Source organism: Cervus elaphus, chromosome 20, assembly GCF_910594005.1.
Source record: "Cervus elaphus chromosome 20, mCerEla1.1, whole genome shotgun sequence".
Taxonomy (NCBI): Eukaryota; Metazoa; Chordata; class Mammalia; order Artiodactyla; family Cervidae; genus Cervus; species Cervus elaphus.
In genome coordinates, this window is record NC_057834.1 from 73464277 (window position 1) to 73488153 (window position 23877).

Consider the following 23877-nt stretch of genomic DNA (forward strand, 5'->3'; position numbering starts at 1 on the left):
CTCTCTCCTTCCCCTGCTGTGTCCACAAGTCCATTCTCTACGTGTGCGTCTCTGTTCTTGCCTTGCTATAGATAGGTTTATCAGTATCATTTTTTCTAGTGAATGAGTTTCAATAAATATGTACTCTTGTGTGACTCTGCCTTCCCAATAATCCCACGTAGTTCCTTTAATCAGTTCTTGTTCTGATAGCTTTTACGACCAGTTTAGTTTTTCTAGGTCTTGAACTTCTAATAGAAAAGTAGAATAAGTGTGTATTCTTTTCAGGCTGGCTTCTTTAGTTCAACGTAATATCTTTGAAATTCATCCATTGTTGCTCTTATTAGTAGTTCTCCCCCCCCCCCCCCATTGTTCATTGGGGTATATCTGCTGTCTTCCTTTTTTTAAATTGAAGGATAGTTGCTTCAATAGTTCTTTATAATTGATGTGTAGTAAAACATTATACGGGCTTCCCTGGTAGCTCTGCTGGTAAAGAATCCGCCTGAAATGCAGGAGACCCCAGTTCAGTTTCTGGGTCAGGAAGATCCCCTGGAGGAGGGCATGGCATTCCACTCCAGTATTCTTGCTAGGAGAATCCCAATGGACAGAGGTTGGGACAGAACTTGGTGGGCTACAGTCAGTGGGGTCGCAAAGAGTCAGACACGACTGAGCGACTAAGGACAGCACAGCACAATACCTTATATATCACATTTTGTTTATTCATTCTCCCTTTAGGCTATTATGAATATAACTGTTATGAACACATAACTGCTAGTCTTCTTATAGACATGCATTTTCATTTCTCTTGTATAAATAACTAATGGTGGACTTACTGGCTCATAGGGCAGCTGTATGTTTAACTTTAGAAGACATTGCCGAACGATTTTCCCAAGGGAATAGATCATTTTACATTGCAACCAGCAGCCTATGAAAGATCTACTTGAGTGACACATCAGAACTGAGTTTCAGAAAGCCTTTTCTGGCACAGTGGAGTATGAGACTTGAGGTAGGGAGCATGCACAGTGAAGCGACACGGCTGGAAATTTGTGTATTCCTGTTCTAAGGAATTGATAGGGCGGGAGAGAATCTTACGGACTCTAGAGCCTATGGTGTGTGGGGTGAACATAAAGCAGGGGTCAGGTGATCCCCACGTATCTGCCAACGTGTTAGTCGTTCAGTGGTGTCCGACCCTTTGGGACCCCATGGACTGTAGCCCGCCAGGCTCCTCTGTCCATGAAATTCTCCAGATAAGAATACTGGAGTGGGTAGCCATTCTCTTTTCTAGGGGATCTTCCCAACCCAGGTCTCCTGCATTGCAGGCAGATTCTTTACCATTTAAGCCACCAGGGAAGCGTGTATCTGCCATAGGCTGTTGGATATTGGTGCACCAGTCATTAATAAAATGGAGGAGTACATTTTAGAGGGAAGAGGGAGAAATCTGTTTGTAAGTAGTAATTGGGGTAAAAGGAAGTCGATGAGATAGTTGTGTATAGAGAGGAGAAAGCCCAGGATGGAATTGGAATTTTGGGGACCACTGACATGTAAGAAAGAAGCTGATGAAGAGAAGTCTGGAAAGGAGCAGGAGGATTCAGTAACCACTACAGAAGGGACACGGGAAGTGAATTTAACAAACTGGAAAAAAAAAAAAAAACTGGAAGAGTTGAACTTTGAAGAAGGAGGGAGAGGCTTGAATGTTGTTAATGTGAGTAAAAAGTAATAATAGCCTTTTTGGAGATTAACTTAAAAATTCCTTAAAACTTAAAATATAATGTTTTTTGACCAAATAGTTGCACTTTATGGAATAACTTCTAGAGAAACAGACAAATATGTGAAGATGTGTTTAGAGGTATTCTAAACCTCTACTGCTAAGTTACTTCAGTCGTGTCCGACTCTCTGCAACCCCATGGATGGAAGCCCACCAGGCTCCCCCATCCCTGGGATTCTCCAGGCAAGAACACTGGAGTGGGTTGCCATTTCCTTCTCCAATGCATGAAAGTGAAAAGTGAAAGGGAAGTCACTCAGTCGTGTCCGACTCTTAGCGACCCCATGGACTGCAGCCTACCAGGCTCCGCTGTCCGTGGGATTTTCCAGGCAAGAGTACTGGAGTAGGGTGCCGTTGCCTTCTCCTCTAAACCTCTAGGCACCTGGTAAAGTATATAGTAATGAAAAACTGAAAACAACCCAAGAATCCATTAATAAAGGATTGGCTAAATAAAATATGGTATATTCATATGATAAAATGCTATGCAGCTGATGGAATATGTTATACACACATACCATATTCCATCAGCTACATAGCATTTTATAGTATATGTACACATACACACACACGGTATTAGTTTTCTATTGCTGCTGAAACAAATTAGTACCAACTTGGTGGCTTAAAACAGAAATGTAGTCTCTTACAGTTATGGAGGCCAGAAGTCTCAAATGTGTTACTGGGCTAAAGTCAAGGTATTGACTGCTGGTTCCTGGGGTAGAATCCATTTCCTTGCCTTCTCCAACTGTTAGAGTTGCATTCTTTGTATTCCTTGCATTGCATTCCTTGACTTCTTCCTGCATCTTCAGTCAGCTGCATTGCATCTTCAGGTGGGCCCAACTCTGACAATTCAGGATAATCTCTTCATCACAAAACCTTTCCCTTAATTACCTCTGCAATTTAAGATAACATGCCCAGGTTCTGGGTTTTATGATGAGCTCTTTTGTTCTTGTTTAGTTGCTAAATTTTGCCTTGACACTTTTGCAACCCCGTGAACTGTAGCTTGCCAGGCTCCTCGGTCCATGAAATTTTCCAGGCAAGAATACTAGAGTGGGTTGACATTTCCTTTTTCAGGGGATCTTCCTGACTTAGGGATTGAACCTGCATCTCTTGCACTGGCAGGTGAATTCTTTACCACTGAGCCTCCAGGCAAGAATACTGGAGTGGGTTGCCATGCCCTTCTGCTGGGGATCTTCCTGACTAAGGGATCGAATCCAGATCTCCTGTATTGCAGGTGGATTCTTTACCATCTGAGCCACCAGGGAAACCCTGAGTTCTTTAGGAGGCCATTAATTATGCTGTCACATAATACTAACACAGAAAATCAGGCACATTATATAAAAATTCTCAAAAATATATAGTATGATTTTTTTTTTTTTTTGACTGGGCTGAGCAGCATATGGGATCTTAGTTCCCAGACCAGGGATTGAACCCATGCTCCCTACAGTAACAGTTTGGAGTCTTAACCACTGGTCCACCAGGAAAGTCCTCAAGTATGAACTAATTTTTGTTAACTTGATACACATACCCATATAGTAGCATATGTATAGCAATCTTAATGAATATATACTGTACTGTTAACAGTGACTTTTTGAGAGTGGGATTTCAGAGTATTCAAACTTTTCCATTTTTTTCTATGATAATTTCAATTCTTAATGAACATGCATTTACTGATCAGAAAAATAAAAAACAAAAGGAAAGTATTGTGTGGGTCATATGTTACAGAGAGATCTGCAAGTAAGATGAATATTGTAGATCATGTACTGAATTTAGCACAAAGAGGCTGTTGGTGAGTGACTTTAATCAGTGTGGTTTTAGTAAAATGGTATGGTGGAAACCACACTGCAGTGAAAAAGTGGGAGATGAGGTAGGGAAGAATGAAAGTTAAACATGTGTCCAGTTGCTTAGCTGTGGGGAGGTATTTCAGGGACAGGGGTATTTCAGTTCAGTTTAGTTCAGTGGCTCAGTCATGTCCGACTCTTTGCGACCACATGAACTGCAGCATGCCAGGCCTCCCTGTCCACCAACTCCCGGAGTCCACCCAAGCCCATGTCCATTGAGTTGGTGATGCCATCCAACCGTCTCATCCTCTGTCGTCCCCATCTCCTCCTGCCCTCAATCGTTCCCAGCATCAGGGTCTTTTCCAGTGAGTCAGCTCTTCGCGTGAGGTGGCCAAAGTATTGGAGTTTCAGCTTCAACATCAGTCCTTCCAATGAACACTCAGGACTGATATCCTTTAGGATGGACTGGTTGGATCTCCTTGCAGTCCAAGGAACTCTCAAGAGTCTACTCCAACACCACAGTTCAAAAGCATCAATTTTTCTGTGCTCAGCTTTCTTCACAGTCCAACTCTCACATCCATACATGGCCACTGGAAAAATCATAGCCTTGACTTGACTAGATGGACCTTTGTTGGCAAAGTAATGTCTCTGCTTATTTAATATGCTGTCCATAGAGGGGTGTAAGATCCAGTGAGAGTTCTCAATATGGCAGAGCAGCCTGTGTAAAAGTTGAGAGCAGAAACTGGGAAGAAGAGACAGACTGCCTCTTGAGTTCCAGGACAGAGAACAGGAGGCCTGTCTTCTGACTTTAGATAGAAACCCTACTTACTGGTGGCTTGTGAGACTAGAGAGGTATGGATATGGGTAGTAGTTAAGTTTATAACATTTTTGTTTTCTTTAACATTATCAAATTAAAAAAAAAAATCTCTTGTAGTCCTAAATGTTCCTCTGGCATTTTGTTAAAATCTACAGTTATTGTGTACCTGGGTTAATTTACTCAAGAGTACTCGCTAATGTACTCTTACTTTGTTGGTTTGTCCCAGAACTTCTGATTGTTTCTGTAGCCTCATAGTATATATGAGGTTCAGGGAATGAGACCTTAGTTTTCTAGGGCAGTGTTTTGGGGATTCCCCCTACTCCCTCACCCCTTATTATTGAAACTAATCATACATAAAAATCTGCTCCTATGAGTTGATCAGTTTTCTTTTGGCTCTACAATGTCTGAACAGAAAGGCATTGGAGATACCATTCACTCCAACCTTTTTTTTTTTTTTAAAGTTCTGACAAGGAAATAACGTTTAAAAACACTTTAACTTGTGAAGGCCCTGTGGTTTTTGGTTGCTTGCATGCGCAGAAGGCCCTATGCACTTTGTCAATAGAATGTGGTGCTTTTACCTTGCTGAAATGCTGAGGACCTTTCAAAAAATCATTTCATTGGTCCTATATTTCTGACAGGATTTCTTGAGTTTTCATGTATCCTTCTATCCAATTTCAATTAACATACATTTTCCACTTCTTATTTTAATCAGTTTTTTAAAACCAGTTTCAATGTAATTAAATTAATTTAAATGTCAATTTAAAATAGCTTTTAGGCCTTGCCATGATCTGTGCATTATTTGCCTGTTTTGGAGAATTATGTTAAAGACTCTTATTAACATTTTAGGATTTTTCAAAACAGTGGCAATTCATTTTTATTTCACCCTTGGTATGGAGTGATAGTGCTTAACATGCTTACCCCCCCCCCCCACTTCTTGATATATTGTGTACATTAAATAAAAGATTCATGTAAGATGTGATATATTTTAAGAGGTGCTTGTTCTGAATTTGTGCTTTTTTTGTGCTGGACTGAGGCATAAGAAAACAAGTATTTTAGCACTGTTGCTGCTGCCAAGAAAAAATTGTGTGTGTGGATATGCTTTTTTTTTTTTTTTTTTGGATATGCTTTTTTTAAAAACAATTTTGTGTTTTTAACAATGGAACGTTGAGGTTGGGGACAGGCTTATTAGCTCTTTACTCATGAACTTGAACATCTTGGTTATAGAAATTTTAGGTTCAGCTCACAATGGCCAAATTTTAGTTACCTAGTATTCTTATCAGTGTATTTTACATAGCATTCTCTTCCAGTTTTAATGCAAAAGTATTGATGGAGAAATTATATCAGTAGTTTGGTAATACAGTAAAATATTTCACATAATAGCAATTGCCTTTTCTTTGTAGGAAAGCAGCAGTAGTTTTTATTGAAGCAAGTAAAGTTCTGTTTCGGGAAGAATTTCATTATGATATGAATTGATGGCCAGAGAGGAACAAAGTGGCATAATGTAGAGAGTGTGTGTGAGTCGCTCAGTCATGTCTGACTCTTTGCAACTCCATGGTCTGTCCATGGAATTCTCCAGGCAAGAATATTGGAGTGGTTTGCCATTCCCTTCTCTAGGGCCGCTTCCCAACCCAGGGATTGAACCTGGGTCTTCTGCATTGCAGGCAGATTATTTACCATCTGAGTAGAAAGAGCAAGCATTTTACTTTGTCATTTTCCTTCTCCTTTTAACCTCTCTGGGTCTGTTTCTTTATCAGAAGAATGTGTTTTCATATTATCATGCAGTGTAGTTCATGAGGAATGGAAATACTAAATGTAAAGTATCTGGAACAGTGCTTGGCCTGTGTTTTGTGCTCAGTATAAATAGCCGTTATGATTTTGTGATTATCAGTTTCTTAAAGGAAGTTTAAGAGAATGCAGAAAGCATGAATGGAATTGACTGTAAAATATAAGGAAGACCCTTCTGATAGCAGGATTGGTTTGAGTTTTGTGTTCAGTTTTCAATTACCAGAATGTCTCAAGTGGATTGCCAGAACTACCTGTGAGATAGTTTTCTTCTGTCAGTCTGAGGAATTATGCTGTGTACCTTATGAAGTTGTTTGATGCATTGTATATATTTAAAAATACTGATTATCTTATTCTTTGGATGGTTTGGCCTGTAACAGGCAAGATTCTAGGTTTATATACTTTTAAAAATAGATTGTGTCTGCTGAAGTGTATAGCATTAAATAAGTCATTTTTAAGCATGAACAAAATTTTATTCCAATCCATAGCTCATGGTAATTTTTGTTTTATGATCAAGGTGATTTAAAAGGTCACTATTTTTTCTTTAAAAACCTAGCAATGACTATCCTGAATGTATGAAAACTCTTTTGATACTAGGTAGTAGGTGAACTGTCCAGTGAAAAGATTTCATTAAATTTTTGAATAAAATTGAACTTGAATAGCTCTTAGGTTTCAAAGACTTAAACAAATGCTAATTCCTTAAGATAACTAGGTGCTATATCGAGTACAGTTTTGTATGTTTAAAACATTTAAAATGGTAAAACTTAGGACCTTATTCACATGTAATGCTTTAATTAGATAGTCTCTAAATATCAGCAGTACTCAGGTGTTTTGAATGGTTGGAAAAGTGTGTGAACTTTGTATGTAGTTTAAGGTATTTCTGAGCTGTGGCAGTCCATAGAGATAAAGGCATTTGGTTAGCTAGAGAACAGTGCGTGTAGTTCTGTAAAGCTGAGTATAGACACAGATTTGCAGTTATTAAACCACAAGCTTATACTTTTGGAGCATCCAACAAAACTGACATTTTCTGTTTTAGAAGATTTTTTTTTTTCCCATTTATTAGTTGGAGGCTAATTACTTTACAATATTGTAGTGGTTTTTGTCATACATTGACATGAATCAGCCATGGATTTACATGTATTCCCCATCCCGATCCCCCCTCCCACCTCCCTCTCCACCCGATTCCTCTGGGTCTTCCCAGTGCACCAGGCCCGAGCACTTGTCTCATGCATCCAGCCTGGGCTGGTGATCTGTTTTACCCTAGATAATATACATGTTTCGATAATATACATGTTTCAAAACATCCCACCCTCGCCTTCTCCCATAGAGTCCAAAATTCTGTTCTGTTTAGAAGATTTTTAGAAAACTTATTATGTATAAACAAGTTAGATTCGTTGCAGTTGAATGTTTGTGTTATCCTTGGTAGATTTTCTTTTCTCTCTCTCACAGGCATGTAATTGTGATGTGGTTGCTGATGCTTGCTTTTCCCTGTTCATTTTCTTTTCTTTCTTTCCTTCTTTAGAAATTATTGCTGTAGCTTACAAAGTGGGATGATTTTCTTCTGTGCAAAATGTTAAAGTCAGGAGAATGTCAAACATTTCTGCAGTTATGCAGATCTGTTTACACTTACTATAAAAATTATAAAAGAGGTTTTTGTTGATATTCTTGAGACTTTTTTAACACTAGTATTATACATTGATACAAAAGATAAAATACAGTCAATAATACACTATTGTCAAAGGAGGTAGGAGTTTTCTTGTGATACGTTGACAGTTCATTTTCAAATATAATTTCCATCTCAATATTTTAGTTAATTGAATCTCTTAAGTAGGTAATCAGATTGGTTTGGGGCAGGTCCTATCTGTCTGTCAAAATCCTTAGAGTCATGACATGTTCTCATATGCTGTGTTTTTACTTTTGTGCTCTTCTGTTAGTTTAGCTCACCTTCCTTTCCATGATTTACACTCGTGAGGACATTTTGGTTTTAGGGCTGAATGTTTAGTATCCTGGCTCCATCACTTATTAGCTAATGGCTTCTTGGGCCAGTTGTTTAACCTCTTATCAGTCAGTTCAGTTCAGTCGCTCAGTCATGTCCAACTCTGCGACACCATGGACTGCTGCACGCCAGGCCTCCCTGTCCATCACCAGCTCCTGGAGTTTACTCAGACTCACGTCCATTGAGTTGGTGATGCCATCCAACCATCTCATCCTCTGTCGTCCCCTTCTCCTCTTGCCTTCAATCTTTCCCAGCATCAGGGTCTTTTCCAATGAGTCAGTTCTTCGCATCAGGTGGCCAAAGTATTGGAGTTTCAGCTTTAACATCAGTCCTTCCAATGACTATTCAGGACTGATTTCCTTTAGGATGGACTGGTTGGATCTCCTTGCAGTCCAAGGGACTCTCCAGAATCTTCTCCAACACTGCAGTTCAAAAGCATCAATTCTTTGGTGTGCAGCTTTCTTTATGGTCCAACTCTCACATCCATACATGACTACTGGAAAAACCATAGACTTGACTAGATGGACCTTTGTTGAAAAAGGTATGTCTCTGCTTTTTAATATGCTGTCTAAGTTGATCATAACTTTCCTTCCAAGGAGCAAGCATCTTTTAATTTCATGGCTGCAGTCACCATCTGCAGTGATTTTGGAGCCCCCAAAAATAAAGTTTAACTTTTGTAAACTTCAGTAAAATCTGTACCTGGATTATCATGAGGGTTAAATAAGGTAATGAATGTAAGTCTTGTCATAGTGCCTGGTATGTAATAAAATATACAGCATTGATAAGATATCACTGTGTGCAAATTTTCCTTTTCTTTTTTTCAAATTATAGTTGATTTACAATGTCATGTTAGTTGCAAGTTTTCTTTTCTGAAACTTTGCCCTGGAGGTAGGAAGGATCAGAGAGAGATATGAATATATGCTGTATGCATATAGAAAATAAATTAACTCAGAGAAATTTGTCATAAAGACATCTAAAGGAAGAAGACTTGTCAGCAGTGTTACCCTTTTTTGTATTTTTTTCCCCTTTCAGTGTAACTCCTCTTTGCTGTTTTTTCTATTCCTATTGAAGTCAGTTTTTGTATCTTTCTCTTCTTTCATCTGACAACTGTTAAATAAGTGAAAGATAATTTGAAATTCTTCTTTGAAGATATTTATAGATTGTGTTTTAAGATCTCTATTCCATATTTATTCATAATACTCAAAACATGCAAAACATTGCTGTTTATAATAATGTTGTTTATTCCCACATTTACAGAGCTGGAATAATACTTCCTTCAGTTCAGTTCAGTCGCTCAGTTGTGTCTGACTCTTTGCGACCCCATGAATCTTAGCATGCCAGGCCTCCCTGTCCATCTCCAACCCCCGGAGTTTATTCAAACTCATGTCCATTGAGTCGGTGATGCCATCCAGCTATCTCATCCTCTGTCGTCCCCTTCTCCTCCTGCCCTCAATCCCTCCCAGCATCAGGGTCTTTTCCAATGAGTCAGCTCTTCGCATCAGGTGGCCTAAGTATTGGAGTTTCAGCTTCAGCATCAGTCCTTCTAATGAACACCCAGGACTGATCTCCTTTAGGATGGAGTGGTTGGATCTCCTTGCAGTCCAAGGGACTCTCAAGTCTTCTCCAACACCACAGTTCAAAAGCATCAATTTTTTGGCACTCAGCTTTCTTCACCGTCCAACTCGCACATCCCATACATGACCACTGGAAAAACCATAGCCTTGACTAGATGGAGCTTTGTTGGCAAAGTAATGTCTCTGCTTTTAAATATGCTGTCTAGGTTGGTCATAACTTTCCTTACAAGGAGTAAGCATCTTTTAATTTCATGACTGCAGTCACCATCTGCAGTGATTTTGGAGCCCCCCCCCCCCCCAAAATAAAGTCTGACACTGTTTCCACTGTCTCCCCATCTATTTGCCATGAAGTGATGGGACCAGATGCCATGATCTTAGTTTTCTGAATGTTGAGCTTTAAGCCAACTTTTTCACTCTCCTCTTTCACTTTCAACAAGAGGCTTTTTAGTTCCTCTTCACTTTCTGCCATAAGGGTGGTGTCTTCTGCATATCTGAGGTTATTGATATTTCTCCCCACAACCTTGATTCCAGCTTGTGCTTCCTCCAGCCCAGTGTTTCTCATGATGTACTCTGCATATAAGTTAAATAAGCAGCCAATATACAGCCTTGACATACTCCTTTCCCTATTTGGAACCAGTCTGTTATTCCATGTCCAGTTCTAACTGTTGCTTCCTGACCTGCATACAGGTTTCTTAAGAGACAGGTCAGGTGGTCTGGTATTCCCATCTCTTTCAGAATTTCCACAGTTTATTGTGATCCAAACAGTCAAAGGCTTTGGCATACTCAATGAAGCAGAAATAGATGTTTTTCTGGAACTCTCTTGCTTTTTTGATGATCCCGAGGATGTTGGCAATTTGATCTCTGGTTCCTCTGCCTTTTCTAAAACCAGCTTGAACATCTGGAAGTTCACTGTTCAGGTATTGCTGAAGCCTGGCTTGGAGAATTTTGAGCATTACTTTACTAGCGTGTGAGATGAGTGCAATCATGCAGTAGTTTGAACATTCTTTGACATTGCCTTTCTTTGAGATTGGAATGAAAACTGACCTTTTCCAGTCCTGTGGCCACTGCTGAGTTTTCCAAATTTGCTGGCATATTGAGTGCAGCACTTTCACAGCATCATCTTTCAGGATTTGAAATAGCTCAACTGGAATTCCGTCACCTCCACTAGCTTTGTTTGTAGTGATACTTCCTAAGGCCCACTGACTTCACATTCCAGGATGTCTGGCTCTGGGTGAGGGATCACACCATCATGATTATCTGGGTGCTGAAGATCTTTTTTGTACAGTTCTTCTGTGTATTCTTGCCACCTCTTCTTAATGTCTTCTTCTTCTGTTAGGTCCCTACCATGTCTGTCCTTTATTGAGCCCATCTTTGCATGAAATGTTCCCTTGGTATCTCTAATTTTCTTGCAGAGATCTCTAGTCTTTCCCATTCTGTTATTTTCCTCTATTTCTTTGCATTGATCACTGAGGAAGGCTTTCTTATCTCTCCTTGCTATTCTTTGGAACTCTGCATTCAAATGGGAATATCTTTCCTTTTTTTCCTTTGCTTTTCGCTTCTCTTCTTTTCACAGCTATTTGTAAGGCCTCCTCGGACAAGCATTTTGCCTTTTTGCATTTCTTTTCCATGGGGATGGTCTTGATCCCTGTCTCCTGTACAGTGTCACCGGACCTGCTTAAAAACTGAAGATAGATATTATATTTGTGCCAGCCTAAATCCTATTGGAATAATATTGAGTATAAATATATATATTTTTTGCTTTCTACATGTTTTTCAGTTGTATATCAAGTTCTTTTATGGGTTCAGAATTTCTAGTACCTTGAAGAATAAGTAACGATGTGTACAGATCACAAATTAATTATTTTTTATATTTACATTGGCATAGACCATTTTGAAATTTGAGCATGTATTTTAGGTGTATTTCTGAGTTTGATACATTGGTGTTTATTTTGGAAGCAAAGATGAAAAGACCTCTCTAGACCCATTTGGCATTACACACAGGCAAATACCCACTTAAATAGTATGATGCTATAAGTTGGTGAACTCTGAGTTTGTAATCTTGTTAAGCAGAGCTGTTTAAATACTGGTCCTAGAGGTACGATTGCCTGTCATTCATGTTCTGGCCAATTTCTCCACAAGTTCATATCAAACTTGCTGTGAAACTTGAGATGCTTCTAATAGTCTATTTCAGACTAAGAGTATAAATACTTTTAAAAATGTGATGTAGTTGGAAGAGCTCAGATATCTAGAGAATTCGTCATCTATTTTTTTAACCAATTTTTGTTGTTGAGTTTCTGGTATATACCAGGCACTGTGCTAGGCATTACAGAGGGCAAGTAATACTTTGGTCAGAACAAAAAGGAGATGCCTTTTCAATAGTGGTCCTAACCTGCAATCCTGACCTCAGTAATGATTTCTTAATATGTTATTTTAGTATTGTTGCTTCCTCCCTTTTGTTTCCTTCTTGCAAATATATTTTTCAGATTAGAATGTATATAGTCTGTCATGATGGAGGATTCTAAAAAATGATTTCCCCTCAATAATGCAAATAATACATATTTGTTTAGGAAAGTTTGGAAAAATTAGAAGTATAAATAATTTTAAAACCATAAAGTTAAAAACAAAAACAAAAACATAAAGTTGGGGCTTCCCTAGTGGTCCAGTGGTTAAGACTCTGCACTTCCACTGCAGAGGGGACAGGTTCTATCCCTGGTCAGGGAACCAAGATCCTGCATGCTATGTGGTGCAGCTGAAAAAAAAATCCATAAAGTTAATGTCTTATATTCTGTTCAATTCTGTTGTGGTAATTGCTGTTGGCAGCTTCTGTTGCTGTTTTTCTTTAGCCAGAGCAGACTATTAAAGGTCTATTTGGCATTTGTATGCCACGCTCATAGCAACATTATTCACAATACACAAACTGGGCAACAACCCAAATGTCCATCAACAGAAGAAGGGATAAACATTAGATGAGTAGAGTTCGTTCTGTCTTTCCTTCCTCCATCCCTCCCTTCTCTCTCCTCCTACCTCCCCCCAACCTTTCCTCCCTCCATACCTTTTCTTTCTCCCTCCAGTTTTTCATAGCCTGAGTTTCTATTCTAGCACCATGAAAAATGAGAGAAGTATATATAATGGAATATTGTTCAGTCATAAAAGGAAATGAAGTTCTGATATGTACTACAGTGTGGATGAACCTTGAAAACTTTATGCTGAATGAAATAAGCCAAGACACAAAAGGACAAATATTATATGTATTGTTTGCTGTTGTTTAGTCACTAAGTCGTGTCCTACTCTTTGTGATCTTATGGACTGTAGCCCACCAGGCTCCTCTGTCCATGGGATTTTCCAGGCAAGAACACTGGAGTGCGTTGCCATTTCCTCCTCCAGATTGTATATATTAATATGATTCTATTTATATATCTAGAATAGTTAAATTCACAAAGTCAGAAAGTAGATTAGAAGTTACCTGAGGCTATGGAGAAAGAGGAATGGATGCATAGTTTCTGTTTGGTACAGAAAGTGTTTTGGAAATAGTGGTGATAGTTGTACATCATTGTGAATATAATTAATTCCAATGAATTGCACACTTAAAAATTGTTACAGTGGTGGGTTTTTATGTCCTGTATATTTTACCCCAGTTATGAAACAGTCTGTTTGGAACCTGTGAGAGCCTTGTGGCTAGTTTGCAGTTTTACTTCTTAGTAAGGCTAAGGTCTCACTCATTCATGCTTCCTCATGGTTCCCTTGTTCATGCTCCATCGTTTTTGAAAAAAAAAAAAAAAGACTGAGTGGTGATTTTTATGGGTAATTTTTCTTCATGATTTTTATTTTTTTTGTGAATATAGATCACATAATGAAAATATTCATAAATGAGACTTATTTTAAAAACAAATCAGAAAATATTTATCTTCTTTGGCTTATTATATAGTATTCTTTCTTTTAACCTTTATTTCTTCTTTATGATCTTTCACTTTTTTTGAATGTATGTATCATTCTGTAATTTTATAGTTTTTAGTATAACTAAATTGGAGATAATTGGGAAAAGAAAGGATTCTTCACATCCCAACAATTCACTACTATATCATTGAGTTTCTTGGTTTTAATTTTAATATGTTTTCTTCTATTCTCTTCTTTGCTTATGTCTTTGTCCTTATGAAAATTTTTATACAATTTGAGTTCCTTTTTCACTTTTTGCTACATTAGCATTCTGCATGTGGTCTGCCTTGTCTTCGTAACCATCTTTTTGTCCCCTAACCATTTTTTAAAATAAAGTTACAACTTCCAGTTTCTGCAGTCAAATGCTCTACCCCTGAGCTATACCCCCCTAACTTCCGGTTTCTGGTTCAGCATAGAAGTTGCCACTTCCCCTTAACAACAGGTAAAAACTAAACAAACTGAAAAATTAATGATTCTTATATTTGCAAGAAGTGAGGCCACAAGACAGAGCACTGCCCCCTAAGTTGGAGAAACACAGAGGTAGATACGGAGAATTACAACTTACTGGAGAGAAACCTGTGAGTTTGAAACCTCTGTGGGAACTGGTGGTAGGGAAGGGAAGCCTGAACTAAAACTGATGAATTGCTGCAGGCTCAGTGTGAACAGGTCTGAGAGAGAAAAACTCCAAGGGGACCCAGTCTTTGGTGCCCCAACACTTTTGTGAATTTTGCCTCCAGGAGCTTGGCCAGGTTTTCATAGTGAGTATGAGAGAAAAGTCCCCTCTTGCTTCCAACTGGAGGAAAGGAAAAGGAAATGTTTAAAAATACAGTGGAATACTCTCTTCTTAACAACATCTGCCCTCAGGAGGAAGTGTTGAACCAGAGCCTCATCTCCTGGAGTTTGATCAGGGCCTATCTGACCTGGGGGAAATAAACAGCTCTGGTCTTGTCTGGCCATTTTGTCTCACGTAAGGGGAATGAAATGATGGGAGAGGAAGATGACTGGGTGGCACATGTAAAGTTCAAAGTTCAGAGGTGCAGGCTCACTGAAAGACTAAGATCTAGTCATAGGACTATAAAATGCTTCCCGTCCCTCCACACTGTACTACCACATTATTAATAAAGGCCTGTTTACAGTAGTTCCTTTTACCCAGTACATCATATCTATAAAGCAATTATAATACACACTGAAGACGAAAAACAATTTGAAGAGATAGTGCAAGCATTAGAACCAGACTTAGATATGGTAAGGATGTTGGAATTATCAGACAAAAGAAGACTTTAAAGCCATTGTGATCAAGATGCTAAGCCCTCTAATGGATAAAGTAAATAGCTGACACAACAGATGGGCAATATTGGGAGAGGGTGGAAATTATAAGAAAGAAACCAAAAGCCCAGGACCGGACGGTTTCACAGCTGAATTCTACCAAAAAATTTAGAGAAGAGCTAACCCCTGTCCTACTCAAACTCTTCCAGAAAATTGCAGAAGAAGGTAAACTTCCAAACTCATTCTATGAGGCCACCATTGCCCTAATACCAAAACCAGACAGAGATGCCACAAAAAAAGAAAACTGCAGGCCAGTATCACTGATGAACATAAAGATAGAGATAAAGATTTAAAAGATAAAGATTGTTAGACTAAAAAAAAACAAGATTCAACTATATTGTCTATAGGAAATCCCTTTTAAATTAAGACGGGATTAAGAGGTACAGACTACTATGTATAAGCTACAGGGATAGATAGTACAGGGAATGAATATAGCCAATATTTTATAATAACCAAAAGTGGAATATAACCTTTAAAAATTGTGAATCACTGTTATACACCTGAAACTTATATAAAATTGTAAGTCAACTATACCTCAAAAAAAAAAAAAACCGAAAAACAAACCATATAGATTAAAAGTAAATGAATGGAGAAACATATAAAAGATACACAATTGCTAACATTAATTAAGACAGAACAGCTGTATTAATTTCAGACAGCAGACTTCAGACCAAGGAAAGTTTTCAGGGACAAGCAAAGAAGGGGATATATAATAAGGGGATCAGTTCATCAAGAAGACATAACAGTTCTTGATATGTATACACCTAAACCAGGGCACCAAACTGAGGCGAAAACTGAAGAATTGCAAGGAGAAATAATGAATCCATTTTCACAGCTGGAGACTTTAATACCCCTCTAAGAAATGGACACATCAGCAGACAGTGAGGACACAACTGCGTTCAATAGCACCATCAGTCAGCTAAATATGACAAATGTCTGTTAATAGAGACTGCTCCATCCAACAACAGCAGAAAGTACAGACTACTAAAGCTCACGTGGGACATTCATCAAGACGGATGACATTCTACCAATTTCTTGAGAGACACGATCTGCCCCAGCTCACACAAGAATAGACAGGTTTTTTAATTAGAAAGTAATAAAATTTTTTTGGCCACACCATGCAGCATGTGGGATCTTAGCTTAGTTCCCTGACCAAAGATCAAACCCCTCCCCCTTGTAGTGGAAGAATGGAGTCTTAATCAATGATCTGCCAGGGAAGTCCCAAGAATTGACAATTTCTATTAAAGTAATTGAATCAATTTTAATAACCTTCCAGAACAGGAAGCACTAGACCTCTGTGGATTCACTGGTGAATTCTACTGAACAGTTAAGGATAAAATTATACCAATTCTCTACAGTCTCTTTAAGAAGATAGAAGCAGGGGGGTACTTCCTAACTCCATTCTGTGAGGCCAGCATTACCCTAATACCAAAACTGGACAAAGACATTAAAATATAGCATGCAGACCCAAATATCTCATGAACATAGATGCAAAAATTCTCAACAAAATGTTAGCAAATTGAATCCAACAATGTATAAAAAGAAAAACATATTGTGATGAAATGGGATTCATCTCAGTTATGAAGGACGGGTTTAAGTTTTGAAAATCAGTTAATATAATCCACCACATCAACAGGCTAAAGTAGAAAAATTATATCAATAGATGCAGAAAAGCATTTGACAAAATTCATCACCCACTTATGATGGCCAACTCTCAGCAAACTCTCTTTGAACTTTATCGATAAAGAATGTATACAAAATTATACAGCTGATGTACTTAATAGTGAGAAACCTGTAGCATTCCCACTAAGATCAGGAACAAAGCAAGGATGTTCCCTATCCTACTGCATTTCAACACCATACTGGAAGTTCTAGTTAATGCAGTAAGATTCTTTTTTTTTAAAAAAGGGAAGTTAAAGGTATACAGACTGGGAACAACAACAATGAAAACTGTTCACAGATGATATGCTATAGAAACTCTGAAAGGTTTCAACTACAGAAACTTCATGGAACTAATAAGCAATTATAGGAGGGTTACAGGAAAAAAAAAATCAATCGATTTACTATATATCAGCAATGAACAAGTGGAATTTGAATTGAAAAACACAGTGCCATTTACAGTAACACCTTGAAAAATGATTTCAGTTCAGTTCAGTCACTCAGTTGTGTCTGACTCTTTGCGACCCCATGAATCTCAGCACGCCAGGCCTCCCTGTCCATCTCCAACTCCCGGAGTTTATTCAGACTCATGTCCATTGAGTCGGTGATGCCATCCAGCCATCTCATCCTCTGTCGTCCCCTTCTCCTCCTGCCCCCAATCCCTCCCAGCATCAGGGTCTTTTCCAATGAGTCAGCTCTTCGCATGAGGTGGCCAAAGTATTGGAGTTTCAGCTTCAGCATCAGTCCTTCCAATGAACACCCAGGACTGATCTCCTTTAGGATGGACTGGTTGGATCTCCTTGCAGTCCAAGGGACTCTCAAGAGTCTTCTCCAACACCATAGTTCAAAATGAATTACTTAGATATAAATCTAACAGTATGTGCAGGGTCTATTTGAGGAAAACTATAAAACTCTGAATGAAAAAAGCTACTAAATAAACAGGTATTCATAGATTGGAACACTCAGTTTGTAAGAAGGTCAGTTCTTCCCAATTTAAATCTGTAGATTCAATGCAATCCTGTTAAACCCCCAGAAAATTATCTTGTTGATTTTGGCAGACTGACTCTGAAGTTTATAAGGAGAAGCAAAAGATCCGGAATAGCCAACATTGTTGAAGGTGAAGAAGAAAGCTAGAATTCTGACACAATTCAACTTCAAGATATACTATAAAGCTACAGTAATCAAGACAGGGTGGTGGAGAGGAAGGGATAAATTGGGAGATTGGGATTGGCATGTACACACTATTATGTATAAATAGATAACTGATAAGGACCTACTATATAGCACAGGGAACTCTACTCAGTACTCTGTAATGACCTATATGGGTAAAGAATCTAAAGAGTGGATATATGTATAACTGACTCACTTTTCTGTACAGCAGAAGCTAACATACATTGTAAATCAACTATACTTTAAGAAAAATTAAAATTTTTTCTAAAGGGAGGAGAAAGGAATGAGGTGATGGTGACAGACAGATGGACAAACTCCAAATCTGATTGGGGGGGGAAAAAAAGGCAGTATGGTGGATAAATAACAAGGTCCTATTGTATAGCATGGGGAACGATACTCAATATCCTGTGATAAACAATAATGGGAAAAGAATATGAAAAATTATATATATATGTATATATAATTGAATCTCTTTGCTGTACACTAGAAATTAACACTGTAAATCAACTGTACTTCCATTAAAAAGTATAGTATTGATGAAAGAATATACAAAACAATGGAATGAAATAGCCTAGAAGTAGTCACACATAAATATAGTCAATTGATTTTTGACAAAGGGACAAAGGCAATGCAATGGAGAGAAGATGTGTGTGGGTTAGTCACTCAATCGTGTACGACTCTTACTCTTTGCAACCCCACGAACTGTAGCCCATCAGGCTCTTCTATCCATGGGATTCTCCAGGCAAGAATACTGGAGTGGATTGCCATTCCCTTCTCCAGAGGATCTTCCTGACCCAGGGATCAATCCCACATCTCCTGCATTGCAGGCAGATTCTTCACCATCTGAGCTACAGGGAAGATCTCAGAGAGAAGATAGTCATTTCAACGAAAGATAACTGGAGTAACTAGGTATCTACATTTAAAAAAAAAAAAAAAAGATTCTAGGTACAGACTGTACATCCTTCACAAAAATTAATTCAAAATGGATCACAAACCTAAATGTGAAAGGCAAAACTGTAAAATCCCTAGAGGATAACATAGTAGAAAATCTAGGTGACCTTGGGTTTGGCAATGACTTTTTAGACACAACACCAAAGGCACAATCCATGAAAAAAAGAATTCATGCCTGTGTGTAAGACACTGTAATGAGGATGAAAAGGCAAGCCAAAAAATGAGAGAGAGTATTTTCTAAAGACATATCTGATAGTGAAACCACACTCCTATTCACATAGGGTTTGAACTCAGCCAAAACTAAGGTTGAAGCCGTGGGCTAGGACTTGAACCCACTGTCTTTTAATTTAAATCCGATACTGAAGCTCAGTAAGGTTTTTTTTTCTCTGATAAGGAAAATTTGGCCTGAGGCAAAGCAATTGGTAAAAAGTGAGTTTATTAGCATAGGACACTTTTGTAGGCAAGAGAGCACAGCCCTGAGAACAAAGAGGGCTACATTTTTATAGTCAAAGAAAAAGTAGGGAGGGGATAAGACCACCTTCTTCCTCATTCTTGGATAGATGTCAATCAAGGCTTTCATCATTAGTTCCTCTTTTGACCCTTTATGATCTGAGACCGTCATGGTGCTATTTAAATCACATGTATATTAGCATAAGGGTAGTAACATATATTAAAATATGATAATTCATCTCAGCTTTCATTATAAGGTACCCTTTCACTTACATTCCCGTCTTGGCTATATGCAGAGATGCTGCTTTTCAAGGACCATTAGCTCCCTGACTTCAGATAACATGAATCAGACCCCATGTCTGTTATCTTGTGTTTTAGTTATCACAATTTATAGCTTGAGTGTGCCTGGTCTTCCTTCAAGGTGTAGATTGTTGCTGGGTTCCTGGATTCTTTCCTTGAATGGTCACTGACTTACATCAGTCTCCCAAAACTCTCTTAAAATTCTGTCTCTGTCTTTAATCCCCTAGTGGAATTTTTAAACTAACCTTTTAATTATCCTACTTTATCTGGTATCCCTACTGATATCCTATCAGTAATGGACTTTATCTGATATCCCGATCAGTAATGGACTGTTAGCCAAAAATAGAGAATTCTTAAAACTCAACAGTAAGTTGGTGGGAATGCAAACTAGTACAGCCGCTATGGAAAACAGTGTGGAGATTTCTTAAAAAACTGGAAATAGAACTGCCATATGACCCAGCAATCCCACTTCTGGGCATACACACTGAGGAAACCAGATCTGAAAGAGACACGTGCACCCCAATGTTCATCGCAGCACTGTTTATAATAGCCAGGACATGGAAGCAACCTAGATGCCCATCAGCAGATGAATGGATAAGGAAGCTGTGGTACATATACACCATGGAATATTACTCAGCCATTAAAAAGAATTCATTTGAACCAGTCCTAATGAGATGGATGAAGCTGGAGCCCATTATACAGAGTGAAGTAAGCCAGAAAGATAAAGAACATTACAGCATACTAACACATATATATGGAATTTAGAAAGGTGATAACGATAACCCTATATGCAAAACAGAAAAAGAGACACAGAAATACAGAACAGACTTTTGAACTTTGTGGGAGAATGTGAGGGTGGGATATTTCAAAAGAACAGCATGTATACTATCTATGGTGAAACAGATCACCAGCCCAGGTGGGATGCATGAGACAAGTGCTCGGGCCTGGTGCACTGGGAAGACCCAGAGGAATCGGGTGGAGAGGGAGGTGGGAGGGGGGATCGGGATTGGGAATACATGTAAATCCATGGCTGATTCATATCAATATATGACAAAACCCACTGGAAAAAAATAATAAAAAAAAAAAAAAAAAAAAAAAACTCAACAGTAAGAGCTCAACACAATTAAAAAATGGACCAAAGACCTTATCAGACACCTCACCAAAGATATACAGAAGGCAAAAAGCATATGAAAAGAAAAAAACAAACAGGAAGATGGTCCACAACATATGTCATCCAGGAAATGCAAATTAAGATAACTGTAAAATACTACCATATTCTTATTGGAATAGCCACAATCTAGAACACTGACAACAACAAATGCTGACAAGGATATGGAGCAACAGGAGCTATCATTCATTACTTGTTGCAATGCAAAATGGTACAGTCACTTTGGAATAGTTTGTCCAGTTTTTACAAAAGTGAACACACTTTTACCACACAGTCCAGAAGTTATACTTCTTGGTGTTTACTGAAAGGATTTGAAAAATTACATCAATACAAAAACCTGCTTATAGATGTTTATAGCATCTTTACTTATAATTGCTAAAACTTGGAAACAACCAAGATATCCTTCAGCAGGTGAATGGGTAAGAAAACTGTGTTACATCCAGACAGTGGAATATTATTTAGCACCAAAAAGAAATGCTCTATCAAGCCCTGCCAAGACATCCAGGAAACTTAAATGCTTGTTACTAAGTAAAAGAAGCCAGTCTGAAAAGGCTGTACATGGTAAGAGTCCAACTCTGTGATATCCTGGAAAAGGCAAAACCATGGAGACAATAAATGGGTAAGTTGTTGCCAGGCATTGGGAGGAAAGATGAGATGAAGAGGCAGAGCACAGAGGATTTTTTGGGCAGTGCAGCCACTATGTATAATGCAATTGGACTTCCTTATTCTTGGATTTCTCATTCATGTATTCAACCAACTACAGATAAAAATATTTTAAGAAATTACAGGGACTTCTTTGGCGCTCCAGTGGTTAAGAATCTGGGTGCCAGTGCAGGGGTCATGGGTTTGATCCCTGGTCCAAGAAGATTCTACATGCCGTGGAGCAACTTAAACCCATGTGCCACAACTACTGAGCCCACATGCTCTAGAGCCCATGCTCCACAAGAGAAGCCACCGCAACGAGAAGCCCACGCACCACAATGAAAACCCAGTGCAGCCAAAAACAGATATTTTTAAAAAATTTCAGAAAGTTCCAAAAAGCACAACTCGAATTTGCCACACTTCAGCAACTAGTATTATAAGTAATCTAAAGATGGTAAAGTATAGGAGGATGTGCGCAGGTCATATCCAAATACTATGCCATTTTATATAAGGGACTTGAACATCCACAGATTTTGGTGTCCACAGGGGTTCCTGGAATCAATCCCCTGTGGATACTGAAGGGTGACTGCACTGTAATGATGAATACATACCTTTACGCATTTGTCTAAACCCACAGAATGTACTGTAATTTAAATAATGGAATGACAGAATGGGAATAATGAAGTGGGAGGAATACAAATCAGCTAGGATCTTTTGTCAGTGTGACCAAAGCCATTCAATAATACCTTTGAACCCTTTACTTCTCCCCAAAGATGCAGAATTATTTGTTTATTTCTGTATATAGTTCTTCAGCTTTTGTTATATTCTGTGTTAATTGTTTCTATGTTTGTCTGCTCACACTCCCATCAGTGGTGCTACTTGAGGACAGGGCAAGACAGGGACCAAATATATTCTTCTTCCCACTCAATGCTGTGCTTAACAGTAAATATCTGTAGAGTGAAATTATAGGGTTTTTGTGGAAGTAAATAAGTTAGAAGAAATATTAAATTCCTGAAACTGAGATAGGCAGGTTTTTGAGTCATTGTTAACTTGTGTAGACCACCCTGTTTCTTCTGAAGAGTGGTAACAGTAAGCTTCTGAACTACTAATGCCGCTTTGGCTGTAGGAGTTTGGCACTGATTTTGAAGTCTTGGCATTTGGCTTCTATTTTGTTATTGTTCTCTGGGGCTTGGTTTAGGAGAAAATGTCTTCTGTAAAAGATTTTAATTGTAAACTCCTTCTGGGCATATTAACTGAAGGTAAATGTTTTTTCTTTTCATTTTTCAAAATATGAAAGTGTAATAAAAGACCTAAAGGCCTTTCAGTTGAGGATTTTGCTGATGGTGTCCTCAGGAGGCAGTGCTTAGCTTCAGCTACAACCTAATGGATTATTTTTATTTATAGATTTTGGAGAGACAGTGTATTACTGCAGAGAGTAATATACCTAATTTTAGAATATCCAGGTTTGAGTCTCACTTTTAGTTTTAAGTGTGAGCCTCTCAGAACCTGTTTTCTCATTTGGAAAAGATTTCATGTTCATGAACTGTAGCACTCCTTGCCAAATAACAAAATGCCAGTTTCTCTGGTTTCAGTAAATGGCGCCATCAGTTGCTCAAGTCAGAATAGATTGTACTCTTGATTTGTCTTTTGCCCTCATTATCTACATCTGTTTCATCAGAAAGTCATTTTGTTTCCACCTCCACAGTATTATTTTGGAGGTAAATATTACATCTATTTTCTTAGTCTCTGCTGCCCCATAATAGCTTAAATCTTGTTTCTTACCCAGATTTCTGTAACAGTTTCCCACCGAGTCTCCCTACTTCGTCTCTTACTCCCCTATAATTTGTTTATAAAGGAGGGTACTTTTTTTTTTATAAAATAGAAAAGACCATATTATTCTTCTCCACATGGTTAAAATCTTAAATGACTCTCATATTCCAAATAGTTTCCAAATTCCTTTCTTATAAGATTCTTACTGACTGAGCCCTGGTTGACTTTTTTAGTTTCATCTTTCTGCACATCCCCTTAAGCTACTATGCTTTAGCCGAAATGCTCTCCTCTTAGTTCTAACCTCTGCTGTTCAGTATGGAGGCCACTAGCCACGTATAACTGTTGAGCACTTGAACTGTGACTAGTCTGAATTGAAATGTGCTCTAAGTATAAAATGAGCTTCCTGGGTGGCTCAGTAATAATCTGCCTGCCAATGCAGAAGATGCAGGATACATGGGCTTGATCCCTGGGTCAGGAAGATCCTCTGGAGTGGGAAATGGCAACCTGCTCCAGTGTTCTTGCCTGGAAAATTCCATGGACAGAGGAACCTGGTGGACTATAGTTCATGGGGTCTCAAAGAGTCAGACACGACTGAGCACACATTCACATACATACGTATAAAATACACACTGGATTTCAGACTTAGTATTAAGGACAGAATGTAAAATATTTCATTAAATGTTCATTTTCTGTTGAAATAATGTTTTTGGTATATTTGGGTTAAATAAAAGAATTTCATTTGCTTTTACTTTTTAAAGTTTAGCTACTAAAAATTTTAAAATAACTATTGTGGCTTGCATTGGGGGCTCATCTTATATTTCTT

General features: G+C 38.3%; 1 protein-coding gene across 8 annotated transcripts in view; it reads left to right on the forward strand.

Moving 5' to 3' along the window:
• The window catches only part of EVI5 (ecotropic viral integration site 5), a 226508-nt gene that overhangs the window by 10483 nt on the left and 192148 nt on the right, over positions 1-23877 (forward strand). The gene's annotated exons all lie outside the window — the stretch shown is intronic.